Genomic DNA, 19,881 nt, shown 5'->3' with positions numbered 1-19,881 from the left:
ACTGCCAGCCTCTAAAACATCTCCCTCTACAATTTTTTCTACACCTGCATTCTCTGAAAGTGCTTCTTTATTTGGCAAGGATTCAACCTGTCTTCCTGTATAATTAATCAAAACATGTGTTTATCATTTACAGTTCAGAAAATTTTTAGCTTTCCATTTCATCATTGGTAATATGTAAGTCTGTAAGATTTTTTCTCAAATTTGTATAAACCTCTTATCAAGTTTCTGTTATATGTGAACTGAAAGTTTTCCGAACATCTCAAGGTTTTTTGCACTGTGACTAATCTTAAATCTTCTTTGAACTGACAACGCCCATTAACCAGTGTGTCATTGATGTCTCATCACAGTGGTGTATTATAAATTTTTGGTTATCTTATCTGATAGGAGAGGATTTGCATTTTGACTGGGCTTTGATAAGAACCAGCTCCTCTTCTTGCAAGATCTCCTCACTGGAAGGACGTTCCACAAGCTAGCTTCTGGCTCTGTACGTTTCACACCTTTTCTCTTCCACTGTCCACATTGTTCCTGATGCCAGGTTTCCAAACACACATTCACACTAGGTGTCATTGACTCTGTGTCCATGCTGGGTGAGCAGCCCCAGTGCATGGGGAGAGAATCCCTGGAACCAGGAGCAGTCACTTAACTTGAGACATTCGAGCCACACATTCCCTGGTAAACCCTAAGCAGTTCCTTTTGCTGATGCCCAAATGCCATTCAACAGCAGGGAAACCACGAGTGAAGGAGACCCTGAATGGGAAGAGACTATAGTCTTCACTGACTGCAGTTAAATATCGCTGTAGAGTGAATGTTTGTGTTCCTCCAAAATTCATGTGTTGAAACCCAACGTGATGGTATTTGGAAATGGGTCCTTTGGCAAGTAATTAGGGCTAGGTTAGGCTATGAGGGTGGGGCCCTCCTAATGGAATCAATGTCCTTAGGAAAGAGGCTCCATACTTGTCTCTCCCCCTACCTTGCGAGGACATAGAGAAGATGCTGTCTGCAAGCCAGAAATAGGGTTCTCACCAGAGCTAGACCACGTTGCCGCCCTGATGTCTGACTTCCCAGCCTTCAGAATTGTGAGAAATTTCTCTTGTTTAAGCCACCCAGTCTGTGGAATTTGGTTAAAGCAGCCTGAACAAACTAAGTCAAATATCTTAGTTTGTAAGTTTTACAGATCACATAACCCTGGGAAGGCATTGCTAGGGTCCATCCTAGGTCCTGGGAAAGGTCTGGGCAAGTGAGGAGCCTGAAACTCAAGCCTCTTTTGCTTCCTGGTACATCTGCCTTGGCTGTTAAAGTATCCTCATGAATCCCCAAGGTATGCCCTCCTTGTCACTTAACCCCTTGGAGTTTGGCTTCTACCCTCCCTTGTCATAACTCAGCAAGTCACCTCTAACCACCCAGGGCAGTATCTTTTTCCCAGTCTTTATTTTTCTTAACCCTCTGCCTTCTTTCTCTTAACCAAACTACTCCCTCACCTCTCACTGGGCACCTTAGTAACTCATTCACCTCCCATCTCTCTTGCCCACAGTCCTACCCCCACTCTGTTCTGCCTGAATGACGGTGCCTTCCCCAGTTCTGCTCCTGACTCCTCCTCCATTCTCTCTGTGGAGCACTCTTCCTTGGAAAGCTCATTCACAGACTTCCATTTTCATCACAGTGTATCCAGTCTCCTCTCTAGAGAGGAACTTTCTCTCTAGAGCCAGTTTCATTGCTTGCCAACATCTCCTGAACAGTTTAATCCAGTGTCTTTCCCCCCTTAGCTCCTCCTCCTTGGCTCCACCTTGTCTATTAATGCTGAGAGATCACCACTGACTCGTTTCACCCTTGACCACCACATCCCCTTCTCCCCCCTTTCCTACTGCTGCTGCCCTGCTTCTAGCCTTAGCATCTCTTAACTGTAGTCAAAGCCCCTCCCTTGTTCCAGAGAATTCTACAACCTAGCGCTTTCCCTCTCCTTCCACCCTTGTGGTTTTTCGTGCTTGTCAGAACTGCCATCATGCCTTTTATTTCTCTGATAGAATTTATTAATATTTCATTTTTGCATTTATGTAGCAATAACTAACACATATAAAGTATTTGCAAGATGCTAAGCATTTTGCATTATCTCATTTAATACTCAAACCCACTCTCGTATTATTATTAATATGATCATTGTTTCTATTTTTAATGAGGAACCCGAGCCCTAGCAAAAAAATGAGTGACTTGCTCAAGGTCATACAGAAAATGGCACAGCCAGAATGTAGATGCAGTTCTCAGGCTACAAATAACCGTAAGCTTAATCACCAATGATAATAGCTACAATTTACTGTGCACTTGCCATGTGCTCTATAAAACTCACATTACCCTGTGAGGTTATAGTGTTATCATCCCCTTCTTTTGGAGGTAAAAACTCTAAAAGGTCCCAAAACTTCATGTTAACCTCCTAAGGTCTCCTCGCTGGCAATGCCAAAGTTACTAGTGGAGCCTGGGCCATTTGGCTACAGAGTCTATGCAGGTAACCATGTCACCACACTGCCTTCCTCTCTACTGACTTCGGCTTTATTGTCTTGGCCTTTCTATCATACAGTAGTTTCCCTGAAGACAGAGGTTGCTCCTTATTCATTCTTTCCACACTAAATATATATATTTTTTAATTTCAAAATGATTTAAATATTATAATAAAGTTGCAAATACAGTACAATTTTTTTCCTGAATCATTTCAGAGTCAGCTGCCAACACGTTACCCTATAACCCCTTAACAATTTTTTTCCTTCTTTTAAAAAAGATTTATTTATTTATTTATTTGAGAGAGAGAGAGAGAGAGAGCATGAGCACGTGCACACAAGCATACAGGTGCACATGAGCAGGAGGGGCAGAGGGAGAGGGAGAAAGAATCTCAAGCAGACTCCATGCTGAGCGTGGAGCCCAATGGAGGGCTCAATCTCAGGACCCTGAGATCATGACCTGAGCCAAAACCCAGGAGCCAGAGGCTTAACCAACTGCACCAACCACGCACCCCTAACCCCTTAACAATTTAGTGTAAATTCCCCCCAAAGACAATCCTCTACATAACTACAATAAAACCATCAAAATAAGGAAATTAACATTGTTACATCATTACCATCTAATCTCAGACCCCATTCAATTTTTTACCAATTGTCCCACTAATGTTCTTTGTAGCAAAAAGATCCAGCAGAGACTTAAACATTTAGTTCTCTGTGTCTTTACCCCCCTTCAGTCTGGAATAGCTCCTCAATCTTTCCTCAACATTCATGTCCTTGACATTTTTGAAAATTGTAGGTCAGTTATAGCAGAATATGCCTCAGTTTGAGTCAGCCTGATTTGCTCTCATGATCAGATTCAGCTTACCTATCTTCGGCAGTAATATCTCAGAAGTGATATTCAGTTCCTCTATGGCTTCCTAGCAAGTGGTCACAATTTCTTTCCGACCTTTCTGATGTAAGGTTAACTTTGATAATAGGATTAAGAGGATACCTGCCAGATTTCTTCAAGATGCTCTTTTTTCTTCTTAAATACAGAAATATTTTGTGAGAAGCACCTCTTTGAAACCATGTTAATACCTTCTCCTCATTCAACTTTCACCCAGTTAGTTTTTATATCCATAAATGTTTCTTGGCTTAATTACTACTGAGATAGTAGCAAGTGGTGATTTTCTCTTGCAAGTATTCGTTCTGGATTTATTAGTTATCATTCATTTCTCTCAATTTATTTAGTCACTCATTTATTTTTACTAGTATGGACTCATGGATCCTATTTTTTTCAGTAAGTTATAATCCTTTATTAATATTATCTATTTTGAATGTCAAATTATCCAAGGTGAGTGTGAGTGTATGGGGTGAGTGTATAAGTCCCTTCAAAGAGATTTCTGTGTTCTTTATCATGTTCTCATCTTTCCTTATGTCCTGGGACAATAGGATCTACTTGTCTTTTTTTATACTTTCCTGACCCAGTCCTGGAATCAGTCATGTCTCTAAGGAATCATGGTTCCTTTTAATAGAGAATGGTATTTAGAATAGAGATTGGGGTGTCACAGCTCGACAGCTCTCTCAGTGGCCAGAGCTAGCAAGCTAGGAAATGTATGTGTGTAAAACAATGAGTTTACACCAATACCTTCAATTCCAATCTAATATCACTAGTTCATTCCCTTTTTCTCTTTTTTCCAAATTTATAACTGTCCTCTTAAATAGTATGAAACCCTTATCTTCAATTTATTTACTTATTGGGCCCAAATATGTATCCAATCTCTTGATGATGCCATATACCCATACTCCCATCACTTGGATGCCCTTCTCATCCTGTTCAGGCTCTGATTTCCCATGCCAGCCCATCCCCACCCCAATTCTGCCACCTCACCTTCCTATACAGTGGCCAGTCTTACTCATCTCCACTTAATGGCTTCTAGACCAAATTATTCAAAAAGCTCACTAATTTTATAATGAATTTCTGAACTAGCACAATGCTCTTTGCTGAAGGGAAACTCAATTCACATATTTTTAATTGAATAAAATAAACACTGGCCCACTTGAGGTTCTTCTATGTAAACATTAGTCTTTATTAAGGAAACACAGTTTATACTTTCTTATTATAAAATGATAATACCTTGGTAAGAAGAAAAATTAAAAATTAGGTTCTTATTAAAAAGCCTAAATTTAACTGTTAGGAAGATAAAAGTATCAACCAAAACATCATTATTTTCCTTCTATACCTGGCCTGCCCCAGTGTCCATGAGAATTCCTGACCTTCATTTTTTTCCAGTCCATCACTAAGGAAAAAAATCTTCAATTTTTTCTCCAAAAATGTCTCTGTCACTTCAGGTAGACTAAAGTCTACTGCCTGAAGTTTAAAATCTTACTGCCGTGACACATAATCACTGACCACTTTCTCCAAGTGAAGACTCCACTTTCTCATGAGGGTCACTCTTCCAGTCCATCCACTAAGAGCTCCTCAATCTGAGAACATGGTTTCTCTACTACTCGTCTTGACCCAGGGTAGTTTTCCTTTCTAACTTTTCAAAACTACAAATATATTATAAAAGGGCATATACAGCTTTCTTCACAAATATTACATTTCAATTGGTTGATTTATTTTTAAATTAAGGTACACACAGATGTGATATGGTAATAAAAATAAACAGAACTATATCTTATGGTTTTAATACTTTTATAGTTTACTATAAATAAATATTTATGTGTGTGTGTATATATATATATATATAATTTAATATATATAATTTAAAGAATTTTAAAGAATAGTTTTTCTTCAGAGCTTACAGAGAGATTAAAGAGCATGACTACCAGTAAGCAAAAGTACAGCATCCATATTCCTTAGGCTTAAATTAAAACTTCTAGGGACAGGGGTGACTAGCTGGCTCAGCCAGTAGAGGATATGTATGACTTTTGATCTCAGGGTCATGAGTTCAAGCCCCACGTTGAGCACAAAGTTTACTAAAAACAAAACAAAACACCTAGAGACATTTATGAAGGCCTGGATTAGAAATTTCAGTGATGACTGAATAACTTCTACCAAAACCTTCAAGTCCAACTCATGAATATTAAGGTAAAACAAGAGCCTAGTTTCTAGTACCATCATCCATAGATTTGTATGAAAACAATAACTCATTTGTATTATTACATGCATTCCTCACAAGAATCCTTCAAGATAAGCGAGAGTTATAACATGATTGCATAAGCTCCCACCTCTTTTAGGTAGCAGAGCTAAAATGCAATCCCAGGTCTTCATTCACCCCACACATCAGCCTGCCTCTCCAGACTAGATTATGTTTGCAGGAAGTTTGCTGTTCCTTAACCACATCATCTTATGCTGTGCAGCCAAACTTCCTTCTACCTAATGTGGTAGATAAACCAAGCCAATCAAATCTAAACTTGTGGGGAGAGTGCCTTCTGAAAAGATGTTTTAAGATAACTGGCTTATTCAAAAGATTATTTTCCCTTCAAGAAAAAGAGTAAGGTATCTAAAGAAACCCTAACTAGATTATATTCAAAACTCGGAAAACTCTTCTGATATTAATAATGGGTTATTGTTGGTTTTTTTTTTAACTGATGAAGAAGAGTGAAAGCTTTTTCTTCTGGATTATCATTTTTATGTGAAGATAGGATAGTAAACTCCATTCATAGACTCTTTTACAGATGCCTATGCTACAGCCACGAGAATATAGGATGGAAAAAAAAGTCAGCTATTTAATGGTCATTGTAAAGCCCAAAGAATGCTATCTCAGTTTTTGATGAATATATTACTTCTACCACCTTAACTTATTGAAAATTCAAAGAATTCTATCACTATAAGCAATAACTATTGTGTTTCACCATTATAAAATTAACACATGTTCATTACTTTTAAAATGTGCAAAGTTTTACAGAAAAAATTAAAATCACATACACTCTCATCATCAAGTGGTTAACAACTGGTTTCTTTTTAAATGTCTTTTCATGAATTTGCATATTTGGTTTTGTTTTTGCAAAATTAGGACCTTATAGCAGACCTTCATGTTCTGTTCTTTTTTCCTTTATACTAGCATTTTCCCATGACATTAAACTCCATAATGTGACATTAGCAGATGAATAATTGCAATGTACCCTAATTTATTTAAACATAATTTGTTTAACTCTATTATTAGAAAGGCTGGCTTTTTTATTTTCACTATTAAAAATAGCAATGCAATAAATACCTTTGCAATAAATCTTTGTCTACAACTTTGGATGGATTCCTAGAAGTAGAACTATTGCATGAAAGGACATGAACTCTTTTAAGAATGTTGATTCATATTGTTATATGCATCTCCAGGAAAATAGTGCTAGCTTGTACTTCAACCAGCAGATGATCAAAATAACTTGGTAGCATTTAATATTTTAACATTGTTTTACCAGTTTGCTAGTTTAAAAATATCTCATTGTTTTAATTTGTATGCATTTGACTATTAATAAAACCCAATATTTTGCATATGCTAATTCTTCATTTATGTGTGTGTGTGTGTGTGTGTGTGTGTGTGTGTGCACATACATGTGTGTTTCCTTCTGTCTTGTATCCATTTTTCTAATAGGATATTTACATTTTTATTTTCAAATATATTTTTTCATTTGTTAAATATATAGCTCTTGGCATATTTGCTGCCAATATTATTTATCAGTTAATCGTTTGGTTTTAATTGTTATGTAGTCAAATTTTTAACGTTCCACTATGTATTCAAAGCTCATAATGTTTAAAACATGTCATTACACGTTTTGGTAAAGAGAATACTCTATCTATCAATTTGTTCAGTCGTGGTTGGACAACAGACACGAAAGCAGGCTGTTAGAGGAGTTCAGTGACCCCTTATCCAGTAATCTTTGCAGGCAGTTTTGAAGAGTAGTGAATTATTCAAAATCACTCTTCCAAACTCAGCCTCCCATAACCTATTCTGAATGAAGCTTTGAATTAACCTAGAGCCCTTTGGGAACTTTTTCTCTAGAAATGATACAATTTCCTGATTACAAGAACTAAATCTTATCAAAAGCACCTCAAGAATCTTGAGGGGACATCAAATGCTCCTTGTCACATAGTGTTTTGATGAGTGAAGTATAAATACATGTGAAAAATAAGGACTATTTTCCTCTAAATAAACAAGAATATAAAGTGAAAAGATACCTGGTCAATTATATTTGGAACAGTTTGGAAGGGAAAATGAGTTTAATTCAAGCCTAAAGTATAATTCGTCTACCAACTGTATATCTGATCTCACACTAAGTGGAGTCTCTAATGGCCACAAGTACCAGTAATCCCTGAGAGAAGATAGAAATTCCAGGGATATGTCTCTTCAACCTGCATCCTAAGGCCCTTCGTGGCAATATTTTTAAAGAGAGGGAAGAACATACAAAGTATATTCCTTTTCCTTTCATTCCCATTCTGACAGTGTGAAATGCTAAGATAACATCAAGCCAGAGGAATCCTCACCATTGCACTTCACACCGAGCCCGCCCAAGGGCGTGTAAGAGAGACCAGCACTGGTAGCACAGAATTACCTTCGAGGAATCTAGCCGATGCTAGCCAAAACTGCCATCTGTCCACAGTGAAATCTGTCAATTGTGGCTATTTATGAAATCTCTAGTTGAGCCTATAAATGGCTCAATCTTACCTTGCGTCCTCAACGTTACTCCTATCCAAAATCTTTCCAAGTCTTACTCACGCTTCTGAAAGGAGGCAAGTGTAGAATAGTCACTAAAAATGCTCATGAAGTAGAGTTTTAAGGTAAAAAGTGAAAAGAGGCTGGGCTCTGGAATCAATCTGAGAGTCAAATCCTGAGAATGCTTGTTATGTAATATTGGATACATTATTAACATCTCTGTGAAATGGGAGAAGTGAAGTTTCTCCTGCCTCACTCACAAGTGATGGGAAAGAGCCACCAAGAACAGAGAGGACGTGTCTGGCCAGCCATAGCAACTATTTCACAGTTGAAATACATGGCACTTCCACAGGCCTGCCTTGTGATTTTCCAAGTCACACAACAAAGTGCTGCAAATGGGTTTGGGGAGAGGAATGGAAACGGAGGTGCATGTGAGATTAAAATATGTCCTGGGAATGTTTAGCCCTCATTTTATTTTTCAGGAGTAATCTACATTCTTTTAACATGATACCATCTAGGTTTGCATAACACCAGGATACTCTATGGTCCACTGCCTGTTTTTGTTTTGTTTTGTTTTGTTTTTAATTTACCATTGTTATCTGGAATTACTTCAAAATAAGCAAAAACCACAGATGGAGAAAATGCCAGTCTAGCAAAAAGGTCCTCTGCCAGTTCCAAAAATGTTAACAAATATTTCCTAAGCAAGATTGGCCTCAGATTCTCTCTTTCAGCCAGCAGACCATACAAGGGATTACTAGAGATTCCTAAGGCAATCCAGTTTTGCTCTCCAATAGGCTATATTTTTGCCAAACCCCACCTCCTAAAACTCAAATACTCCAGGTGAGTTCTACCATCCCCTTTACATTAATTCTGTTCACAAGGTCACTCTGATAACACAAAGTGAGTGGGTTCCAAATGTCAAAGCCACAGCAGAAAGGGGGAGGGAAAAGCTTAAGGTAAGAGTCCTTATCTCAAGACTTTCTATGGAATTTTTTATATTTAAAGAAATATCACTGAAGTGTGAAGCCCTCCATAAACTTTTGGAGCATTTAAAAATATTATTGTGCCATAAATCCATGGCTAATTTATCTCAGGATTTTAAGACATTTGTAACATTTTTATATCTCGATAGTTAAAGGAGGAATTTTTCTAAGAATTAACTGTATTTTATGAGTGTTACCAAGCCTCAGAGCAAATGAAACCCAAACCACCAGCAGTTTTCAGCTTATTATCTATAGCTTAACAATGGACTTTCGTACATAAAACCATAGGCGACATGTTTCCTAAGACAACGTTAAGTTCAGGTATCAGGTTTCTTTTTTCCCCCCACAAAAGAATTATTTCTGTATTCAGCAGTACACAGGGTATACTATACTTAGCAGGTGGAGAGCACAAGCTTAAGAGCTGGAGGAGAATGATATTCTGAATTTGCCATCAATTATTCGTGTGACCTTGGGGACATGACCTACCATCTCTGAGCTTCTGTCTCCACATTTCTAAATTGGGTTCAATAGCATGACCTCTGGCTCAGGAAAGAAAATCATAATAATTGTTCTCTACTTCAAAATACATGAACTGTGTTCCACACGGCAGTGGTAAGAAAAGAGTTTACAATGTACAGAGTATTTACACAGAAATTTTACTGTTCTCCTTGAATTTTTTTCCTTAAAACACAGACACACAAATTCTCAAAGTCACTGGGGTTAATCATCCTTCTTCCTTCTACTTCCACTACTTAAGCCAATTTGCCGCCTTTTAGCACCATCCCTAGAGGATCACAGAGTGGAGAAAACACAGGTCCCTCAAATAAACACTCCTTACAAAATATGTTTCTTTTGTTAGTCAGAGATTTCCATATGCATGATCTCAAAGAAGTCACATCCTTTCTGTTTCCTTTTAGTTTGGTGGGCTTGATGGAATGAAGGCTGATGCCTTCTCTGGGTCTACCTACAGGGATTTATTTTGATACTTGTAGCATTGCATAATAAATAAATCCATTATGATGAAGCCAATATCCAAAATAAGAAAATGAGACCTGAAAACTATCTGCATCATTATGATTACCATCCCTGACCATTACAAATAATTTCTCTTGATTTTAGTAAGCAAGCCTCACTTTTCCATAAATTTTTCATAAAACGAAGTTTGTGATGAGTCCCTGCCCAAAGAATGCAGATTCCATTCCACTAGTAAGCTTGGTGTTGGCTGTAGGCTTTTTTGGAAATGATTAAATATTACAAATGTAAGACATGTTTAAGTGTGCATGAAGTGGCTGGATTGCAAAACTTGACTGAAACAAGAGAGAAAAAAGATTTTAGCTAAAGATTAAGGGCCAATGTGGGCTGGGGCCGGGGGTGGGGGAAGCATGAGGAACGGCGGAGATACTAGAAGACAGAGAAGTACCCAGGGAAAGAGTTTCTAAGCAATAAGGAGGATTCTCCCAGGATCCCTTAGACTTAGACTATTTTTTCTTGGTATCCTAAACTAGGAAATTCCTCACATCCTTCCAAACTTAGTTGCAACAGCCATTTTCTAGGTTTTCGAGGGTTTTTTTGCTGGAAAAAAATTAGTACATAGCATCCTTAGTAGAAGAGAGCTACAGTTGCATCCTTATACAGATTTGTGACTAGACAATGAAGAGTTAAAGCAACAGAGACACAGTCAATGATGCTCCATAACTGGGGCAAAAACGCTTTGCATTTTCAGGACTGAAGGGTGACCAGCGCAGGTCAGAAGTGTGAGAACACTCCTCAGTCAATACCTGCCGGTCTGGATTAAGGCTGTGTACAGGGCCGGCGTGAAAAGCAGATGAGACCACAGAACTGGCGCGATGTAAGACAGAGAAAACAGAAACAGGTCAGTCACCACCCTTACCTATCTTAAGAAGCCAAGTGGTGTGGTGGGAAACTCAAAGGTCCTGAGGACAGACTGCCACGCCCCCAGGCTCCCCAATTGCTAACCATATGGCCTTGCTCAGGTTAACCTCTCAGAGCCTGTTTCCTCGTCTGAGCAAAGAAGACAGTATTAGACCTTTAATCTCACTGTGTGTGTTGGTGAACACACCGCACACCAGAAAGTGTCAACAGATGGTCAACAAAGTGAATTCTTTCCCCGGCAATAGAAACCCCCTTAAGTCAGTGTCCTGTAGATATGGTGAGTGGGCATCCCTCCTCCTCCCTATAAAAACGTTTCCATTTCTTTGAAGAAAATTATCAAATCACCTCTCAGAACTGCGGTACCCTTAGGGGAAAAAAAATAGTAAAGTTTTCACTAACGCAAACTATGTTCTTCCTCCTCCCCTTCCCCAAAGATTCAATTAACAAGAGGGAAAAGGTGGCGTGTTTTTAACAAGTTCTTCACGCTGAATTGCTCAGAGATGTACATTAGCTCTCCTTTTAGTAATAGGAAAAAATTATCTCGTCATGACTCGACTCTTTCCCACCTCCAGCCGAGGATTGCAATCAATCAGCCGGACAGCAAGATTGATTTTCTAATTAAGCCGGCATTTGTATCCGCTCGCAGAGCCACAGAAGGCTTCCCTACTGTATCTTCCCAACACATTCCTATTTGTATTCATTTACCCTCACATTTAAAGCACTTTCAAAGTTGGGGGTTGGGGGGTGCAGATAGCCTCTCTTTCCATGCAAATATCCAATAGGATGACTGCCTGCTTCAGGGAAGCATTCCGTTAAGTGATTGAACAAAGGAGAGGAAACGTGAACGGAGCCCATTTGGACTTGATTCGGCTCACACGTGGATGAAACTGGCCACCCTGGCCCTGTCGTCCTCTCTGCCTCCCCCACAGGCCCAGCCAGGATTGTCTCCCAGGCCCAAACAGAGGGCCGGAAGGGGCAGGCTCTTAGCATTTCTAAAAGTTCCATTTGGAGCACTGCTTGCCAAAAAGGTATAGCAAGCAGGCTTTTGTGCTGGCCTCTGTGATGAGATGTGCTGGTGATTTAATTTACTTAGGGGAGAATATGAAACCCTGAACAGCTCAGCCGGATTGAGTTTCCTCAGGGACTCCCCCGGAGGAGAGAACTTACTTTAGCAATTCTGGATCCAGTGTGCCCTCCCTTGTTGCTCATGACCTTCCCTCAGTGAGAGACACTGGGGAATAAAGCTAAAATCAGTAAGAAAAGCTGGCATCTTTTTAATTCATTCCTGGTACATCCATTACCTAATATTTTATTTAAAAGCGCAGGCTTTCACTAATTCGAAATACTAATTTCAATTTCGGGAACATTCTGACCTGACCTGGGATGGACTTTATTTATGTTCGGTGTTGAAAAAGAAAGGAAGAGAGAGAGAGAAAGAAGGAAAAGGTAAGGAGGGTGGCGGAGGCAAGGTGACCAGGGTATGGCGGTGTGTGATGGGCTTATTTAAGAAACAATTTGTTTTAAAGACCTTAAAAAAATAGCCTTTCGAGCAGCATCATTCGTATTCATTAAGTAGCTGCTGCATTTTGATGGCACCACTCTAGTCACTCATGTCCCCCTGGGCTGCACGAACAACGTCCTCTGACTTGAACTCCTCTTCCCCTGAAGCCATGTCCTCTGTCTGACCTCCCTCTTCCTGTCAATGGTACCTCTGTGCTCCCAGTCATCAAGTTCAAACCTGGGTATCACTGTGGACTCCATTCTCCCTTGACCCCAGTGTCCCCTGGGTGCTGTTTTCGATTTCACTGCCAGAGTAACATCCTCATTCCTTCCAGAGTATCTTAGAGTCTGTCATCCCGTGCACAAAGACTTCCAGTGGCTTCCCACTGAATCCTATGGAGGCATGAGCTCCTCAGTTGAGCTAATCTCTTTCGATTTTCTGACACGACATCCATGTTTTAATGGTTTGGATGGTACCATCCCCAGGGTATTTGGAAATTGTGTCAGACTTGTGTTTGCCTCAGTGACTGGAGGTCACAGTGTCATTTAATGAGTAGGACATTTAGCATCCCAGGCACCAGATTGTCACAGAACTCTGTTGAGAAACATTACCACAAGTTTAGTCAAACTTCACTTTGTTCTTCCTGCAAACATGTATCCTCTGGTTGTGATCCTATCCAAGTTCAAATCTGTCCCATGGGCCACCTCTCCCATACAAACTGTCCTGACCACCACCACCCTGCTCTAACATGTGCGTGCACACACATAGACCCACACACACACACGTAGGACTTCATCTTTCATTTTCCTGAATATCTCTTAGGAATCTAATCACAGGCTGACTTTCACAAATAAATTGGCCTAATAATCTCCATTAAATTGTAAACTCTAGAGAAAGTACTTAGAGCACGCATTATTTACCTCTGATGAAAGTTACACAATGCTTTATATACAACAAGTGCTCAATATGCAATCATGAAATTGATCTGGGAAGAGGATCAGGAAATCAGAGGCCCAGGAAGGCAGGTGGAGCCTGAAAGACTGGATAGCAAAGGCAAGAGCAAACCATATTCTTAGAAAGGAGAAGACTGACCAGGCTGACGACTTCTGCAGCCCACACACGCAGTCTGAGAATGACACTGCAGTCCAGATGAGGGGGGAGGCAGCAAAAGCCAAGGCTTCCGGGCTCAGGCAGACAGAAGGGTAAATGAGACACCAATGAGCAGCTCAGAGAGGGATCAGGAAACAAAAGGACAATTCAGAATCAAAAATTATCTCAGTAAGTGGTTAAGAACCTGGGTGCCAGTGATCCTGGCAGTTTGTGTCCAGGGCCTCCCAGCAGACGAAGGGCGCAGCTGCATGGCAATGGACCCGAGACACAGCTGAACGCATGTTTTGCCCCCGGCTCTGAGCTCTCGTGTGGTTCCTCTGAGGGTGGGCCTCCATCCTGGCTCCATTAGCACGAGCTCTGCAGGCAGGGACAGACCCCTGGGAGCATTTGGCCTATGTGTGTGCAAGAGGCAGCAGAAGCTTTTAGAAGGCAGAGCTGGGGGTAGGAACGGGAGCTGCCTAGCTGTTTGAAGGGAAGGACTGCAGGTGGGAGAAGGAGAAAAGTAATGTTTCACCTAAGGTAACCTGGACACATGACTAATGATTGGGAAGAAAAGTGACTTTGGGAAAGAGAAACAACAGTTGAAAGTGAATTTTGCAGAGGAAATGGGAGGGGAGAAATGCTGAAAAGATAAGCTCATAAGTAAAAGCAGCTGTGCTAGGTGCTAGGCTGGAAACCACAGACACAGAGAGAAAGAGGAAAATGTGAGAATGTGTTATGAAGAGGACGTCAAAGCCAAGGCTGTGAGATCTCAAAATGAAGAGACTCCCTGGAGTGGAAAGAACAGACTCAAGTAGTCAAAGAGAAGGACTATGGAGAACGCAGAGAGAGGTCTCTTGACTGGAAAGACCACATCAATGTGGTCTTTCCCATAAATTGGGAGAGGCAGTTGTAACGAGTCAGAAGAAACTGAAATTAAATGGAAAGTCTATCTATTTTGGAAAAGCAAAAACCATTAACTACAGTAAGAATAACCAAGAAAATGCATCAGTGGCTACTTATTGGAAGAGCCTTTTGTGTGGAGAACCTTACTGGAGAAGGTGGTATTTGAAATACACTCCAACGAATAGGAAGATTTTCCGTAGGTAAAGAGAAAAGAACTGAGCATTCCTGGGTGATACAGACATTGTGAATAGCAGCCTAGAACCAGGAAAGTAGATTGCACAGATCAAGACAAGTCTAGTGGACAAAAGAGAATGGAAGAGAGGAGAGAAACGAAGAAGAGGTGATTTGCAACACTGGAAAATTTAATCATCGTAGCTAGTGGTGAACCATTCAATGGCATGGAAAGGAAGGTGCAGATGTCATGGGGATATTGAGAAAACATATTCACTGACATATGAAAAAGTTACTTGGTTGATAAAGTTATATGCATCCCTATGTTTACTGCAGCATTATTTACAATAGCCAAGATATGGAAGCAGTTCAAGTGTCCGTTGACAGATGAATGGACAAAGAAGATTTAGTGTATACATACAATGGAATATTACTCAGCCATAAAAAGAATGAAATCTAGCCACTTGTAACAAAATAGAGGAATCTAGAGAGTATAATGCTAAATGAAATAAGTCAGTCAAAAAAAGACAAGTACCATATGATTTTATTTGTATGTGAAATATAAGAAACAAAAGAAACAAGGAAAAAAACAGACAAATGAAAAAACAGACTCCTAACTATAGAGAACAAATTGATGGTTGCCAGAGGGGAGGTGGGGGGGGATGCATGAGTTAGGGGATGGGGATTAAGAAGTGAACTTGTCGTGATGAGCACTGAGTAATGTATAGAACTGTCGTGTCACTGGATTGCACAACTGAAACCAATATAATACCATATGTGAACTATACTGGAATTTTAAAAATAAATAAATAAACATTTTAAAAAAGAAGAAAAGTTACTTGTTTCTGTGGGGGATTGTAACACCTAGTTTACATTTTAAAAACTCACTACATCACCCCTTCCCTCTCATGTACCACTTTCCTCGGATGATTTTTGCTTTCAGATCTTGGGAAGGGGAAGAATTCCATGAGCTTCTTGGACTTGGGCTGCGGCCACCCTCAGCACCTCCCTTTATCTTTGACAGTCTCGGTGGCATTCACAAAGGAATGGTGACAGAGCTAATTAGAGGGAAAGTTCATTAGACTCTAGACCTCCTAAAATGTCTCCCTACCTTCGGCAACTCTTCAAGTTCCTGAGAGTGCTGCCTAGAGAAGCAGATATGCACTGAGGCAGAACTCGGTGGCTGTGCAGATCATTCCCAGATGGTTCCAGACAAAGGGTGGGATTTGCAAGCACAGGAACAATGGGTGTGTTTTCGTTTATAAGGGTTTGCCGCTGGGAGTGACTCTAGGTGTTAGGGATGGAATCCGCAGAGCTGTCTCAGAACAGATTATTCACCTCCCTCAGTGAAAGATCCCCCAAACCGCATGAGAGAACAAGGCTGAGTACACGTCCCTTCTCCTCACCAGGGCCAATTTCGGAGTCAGCTGCATATCCTTAAATTAACAACGGCTCTTTTTAACCCAAGGTTCTACTCAGAGATGTCTCTTCTAGGAGCAAATTGACATTTGGAGCACAAAGGCAAGTGAGCTGAGGCTGAATGATATGCAAATATTTTTTTTGTTTTGTTTTCTTTCTAAATATGTGCAGGAAAATATGGTCACATGTACGAGCCCCTGAAGGGCTCTTGCTTTTGCACATAGACGATAAATTGCTACCTCTTATGAAAGAATAGAAGATTCATCCCCAGGCATTCATTTTGTCCCATCCTAGAGCCAAAATTCATTTCAGGGGTAGGTAAGAGGAAAAGGAACTGCCACAGCATGGACACAAAATGGGGGGAGGAGAAATCTTGTTAATATGGAATCTTTCATTAAATAAAATGAAATGAGAGAAACTTCTGGAATCAGAATGACCCTGGGTTGAATCTTCACTTCAAACTCACAATTAGAACTGCAGTTCCTTCATCTCTTAAGTAAGAGTAATAATACTTGCTTCTTACGGTCGCTGTGAAGACAAAAGGAGAATGTTCGGAAAGCTGAGCCCAGGGCTTGCCCGTATCATGTATTCTATGAGAAAGGATTGTGTCGGCAGGAACTTCAAAGGCTCTTCGCCGAACAAGGGGAATGTTGGGGTGTGAGGGGTAGAAAGAATAGTTGCTGCCACAAAACCAGCTGCCACGTAGCCTGGCTCATTTGCCTGTCTCTCCCTAAAGGGGATTTCTGTTCTGGCGTCCAGCGCGATGAATCACTGGACACCGAGATGAGTGCACATCCAGCATCTATCACTGGTATCTTTCTTAATGTTTTCAACACCATCCAAAAAAAAAAGGAACAACCAGCCAGTTGGAGACCATTCAACACTAAATAAACATTTGGAATGGGGCCATGCCTTTTGCAAAATTACAATCTGCTTAAAATAGATGGCCTCAGAGGTCAGTTTCAAATATACTCCGTTGGATGTCCACATTTGTTTACTTCTCTCCAAAGGCAATTTGGGGGCAAGCAACTCAGACAGCTGCTCAGGACATCAGGCTCGAAGTACAGACACCGCTGTGCCTTGAACAGAAAGTGCTGCGCCACGGCTTCTGTGTTAGCAAGGTCTCCATCTACACTCGTCACAGAAGGCAAGGGCCCCCCACCAAGGGTGCAAGCCTTACAGCGGGCATTGAGGGAGGGAAGTGGAAAGGGGGGAAGGAGGAAAGCTCTGCACGCATTTCTGATCTGGAGCCCTGTTGGGTCTCTTAAGTTCTCCTGTCCCTAGCAAAATGATCTCTTAGTTTTCCAGTAAATAGATAGACAAATAGATAAACAGTCCTAAAAGCATACTGAAAAGCTAAACATGTCTCAAAGATTGAATTGTTTTCACAAAGCACTGTTTAGGTAAAATAACTAAATGGTTCCCCACAACAAAGGCACATATTGAAAATAAGGAAACATGTTTGTGGCATAACTTTCTTGGCTTTCCAAAAAATAAAATACAAAAAAATTGGTTTTAGATGTGGCTCTCTCTCCCTTTTCATCTCTAATGAAGTAATAATAATAATGGTATCACATATGCTTTTTTAGCAGAAAAAAATTTTAATTGCCAAGAACAGAATTGCAAGACATTGAAGAGACTAATAAATTGGCTATTAAAACCCTTTTGAGGAAATCATTAACTTTGAGTATGCTGTGTAAAGTAGTTCTCAAGTTTTTCATTGATCCATCTTAAAATGAGGAATGAAAGAACTGGCTCTAGCAAGTAAGAATTTTCTTTGTACCTCCAGAATATCTTATTTGAACGGAAATGCCAATTCTTCCGAGACAGCCTGCCTAGACTATTCCAGCCCACGCCAATTTTCTGCTTTACTGATCTTTTAGGCAAAGTATAGTTAGTCCACTGCATTCAGGAGCGAATTACCACAGCTTGTGATTTGGTCAACTGTCTCACCTGTGTTTGTTTTGTTCCCCAATTAGATGGTAAGCATTGTGAGGACAGCTTCTATACATTATATTTACGACATACTTCCTGGGTACCTGTTCAGTGCTAAGCACACAGAATCTTTATTAAATACTTAACGAAAAGAAATCTTTTTTGGATGACTACAGTTTGAAAGGGGTGGGGGTGTCTCATATGAGATGTTGCCTCAATTAGTGTTTTGGGTTTTTTTTATAATAATTTTATAATTTTTTATTATGTTATGTTAGTCACCATACAGTATATCCTTAGTTTTTGATGTAATGTTCCATGATTCATTATTGCCTCAATTAGTGTTATCCAACATCCAGGCATATTAAAAATCACCTGAGTGCGTCTTAGAATTTCCTAAGAGGCGCCTGGGTGGCTCAGTCAGTTAAGCATCCAACTCTTGATTTTGGCTCAGGTCATGATCTCAGGGTCCTGAGATCGAGCACTACTTGGAGGGGGGGTCCTCTCTCAGTGGGGAGTCTGCTTAAAGATTCTCTCCCTCTCTCTCTGTCCCTCTCCCCGCTGGTGCACTTTCTCTAAAATAAATTTTTTTTTTTAAAGAAGAATTACCTGAGAAGATTCTAAAACATTCTTATGCTCCATGCTAGATGCTAGATTAAAACAGAGACGAAGAATGTCTTTGCCATCAAAGGGATTGTAAATTTAGGGCCTAACGCAAACATCACAGGAGTGAATAAATTCTTCAGATAAACAAGTTGATCATCTTTTGGCTTCTTCAGTTACCCTTAATTTCTGAGGATATATTTCAGCGATCTTGACTGGACCTGGGTATTTCCTAAGCCTTCTTCAATAACTTAGTTCCCAACCATTCTCTGCTATGGGGTTATTTTTACAGATGGCTGAAGTCATCTATCGTGTGCTCGATGTTGATTATTTTTGCTTGCAAGTTCTATTTCCAAGTTCTAGGGGGAAAGAACATGGAAACGTAGCTTTATGTATCATAGGCATATCTATTATTACTATATACTCTGGCAAAAATAAATGCCAGATTTATTCTTCTACCTAAAAGTAGACCAGATTTATCCTTCCACCTGAAAATGCTGGAAGGACCAACTCCCAAAGTATGAGACATAAAGCAAATGTGGCTAGTGATCCCTGAGGAGGCGAAGGAGGTGAGAACTACAAGTGCCCCAGCTTACTCCCTAGAGAAAGATTCCAGACCATGGTGCAGGGAGGGGAACCCAGTGTGAACAGGGCAGAGGAAATGGAGTGGGGAGAGTAGGGAAGCTGGAGCATCAATAGCTCATAGAGTAGAGTACTGGGAGGAGAGAGAGTTGCACTGAGAGGAAAATTCCAAGATTTGCAGAAGACCCCCCTCAAATTCTCCACTAAGTCCTGATGAGCAAATGAAAGTGAGGAAATTACCCAAAAGGATTCCAGGGAACAGTGCCCAGAATGGTGTCTGTTTCCCACAGCCAAAAGAGAAAACTTCATAAATCATGGTTGATGGACTACAGCAGGGGTAGGCAACCCACAGTGCCAGGCCAAATCCAGCCCCACACTGACTTTTGTAAATACCATTTTCTTGAAATACAGCCACACCCATTTCTTTATGTATTTGCTATGGTTGCTTTCATGCTGCAATGACAAAGTTGAGTAGCTGGGAGTGAAACTAGATAGCCCACGAAGCCTAAAATATTTACTATACAGCCCTTTACAGAAAGTTTGCTGACAGACATTTACGTTAAAATACTAAGAGTCTCGTCTCAGCAGTGGGGAAAAAAATTAACCTTGCACTAAATGCTGCTCTGGTCCTACCTAATAAAGCTTGCTTTTAAAAGCAAGATCTAAAGGGAAGAGATTGTTTC

This window comes from Ursus americanus, chromosome 4, assembly GCF_024610735.1.
Source record: "Ursus americanus isolate L20-20 chromosome 4, mUrsAme1.1.p, whole genome shotgun sequence".
Classification (NCBI taxonomy): domain Eukaryota; kingdom Metazoa; phylum Chordata; class Mammalia; order Carnivora; family Ursidae; genus Ursus; species Ursus americanus.
The sequence above is the reverse complement of the archived record's forward strand: the minus strand, read 5'-3'. Positions refer to the sequence as shown.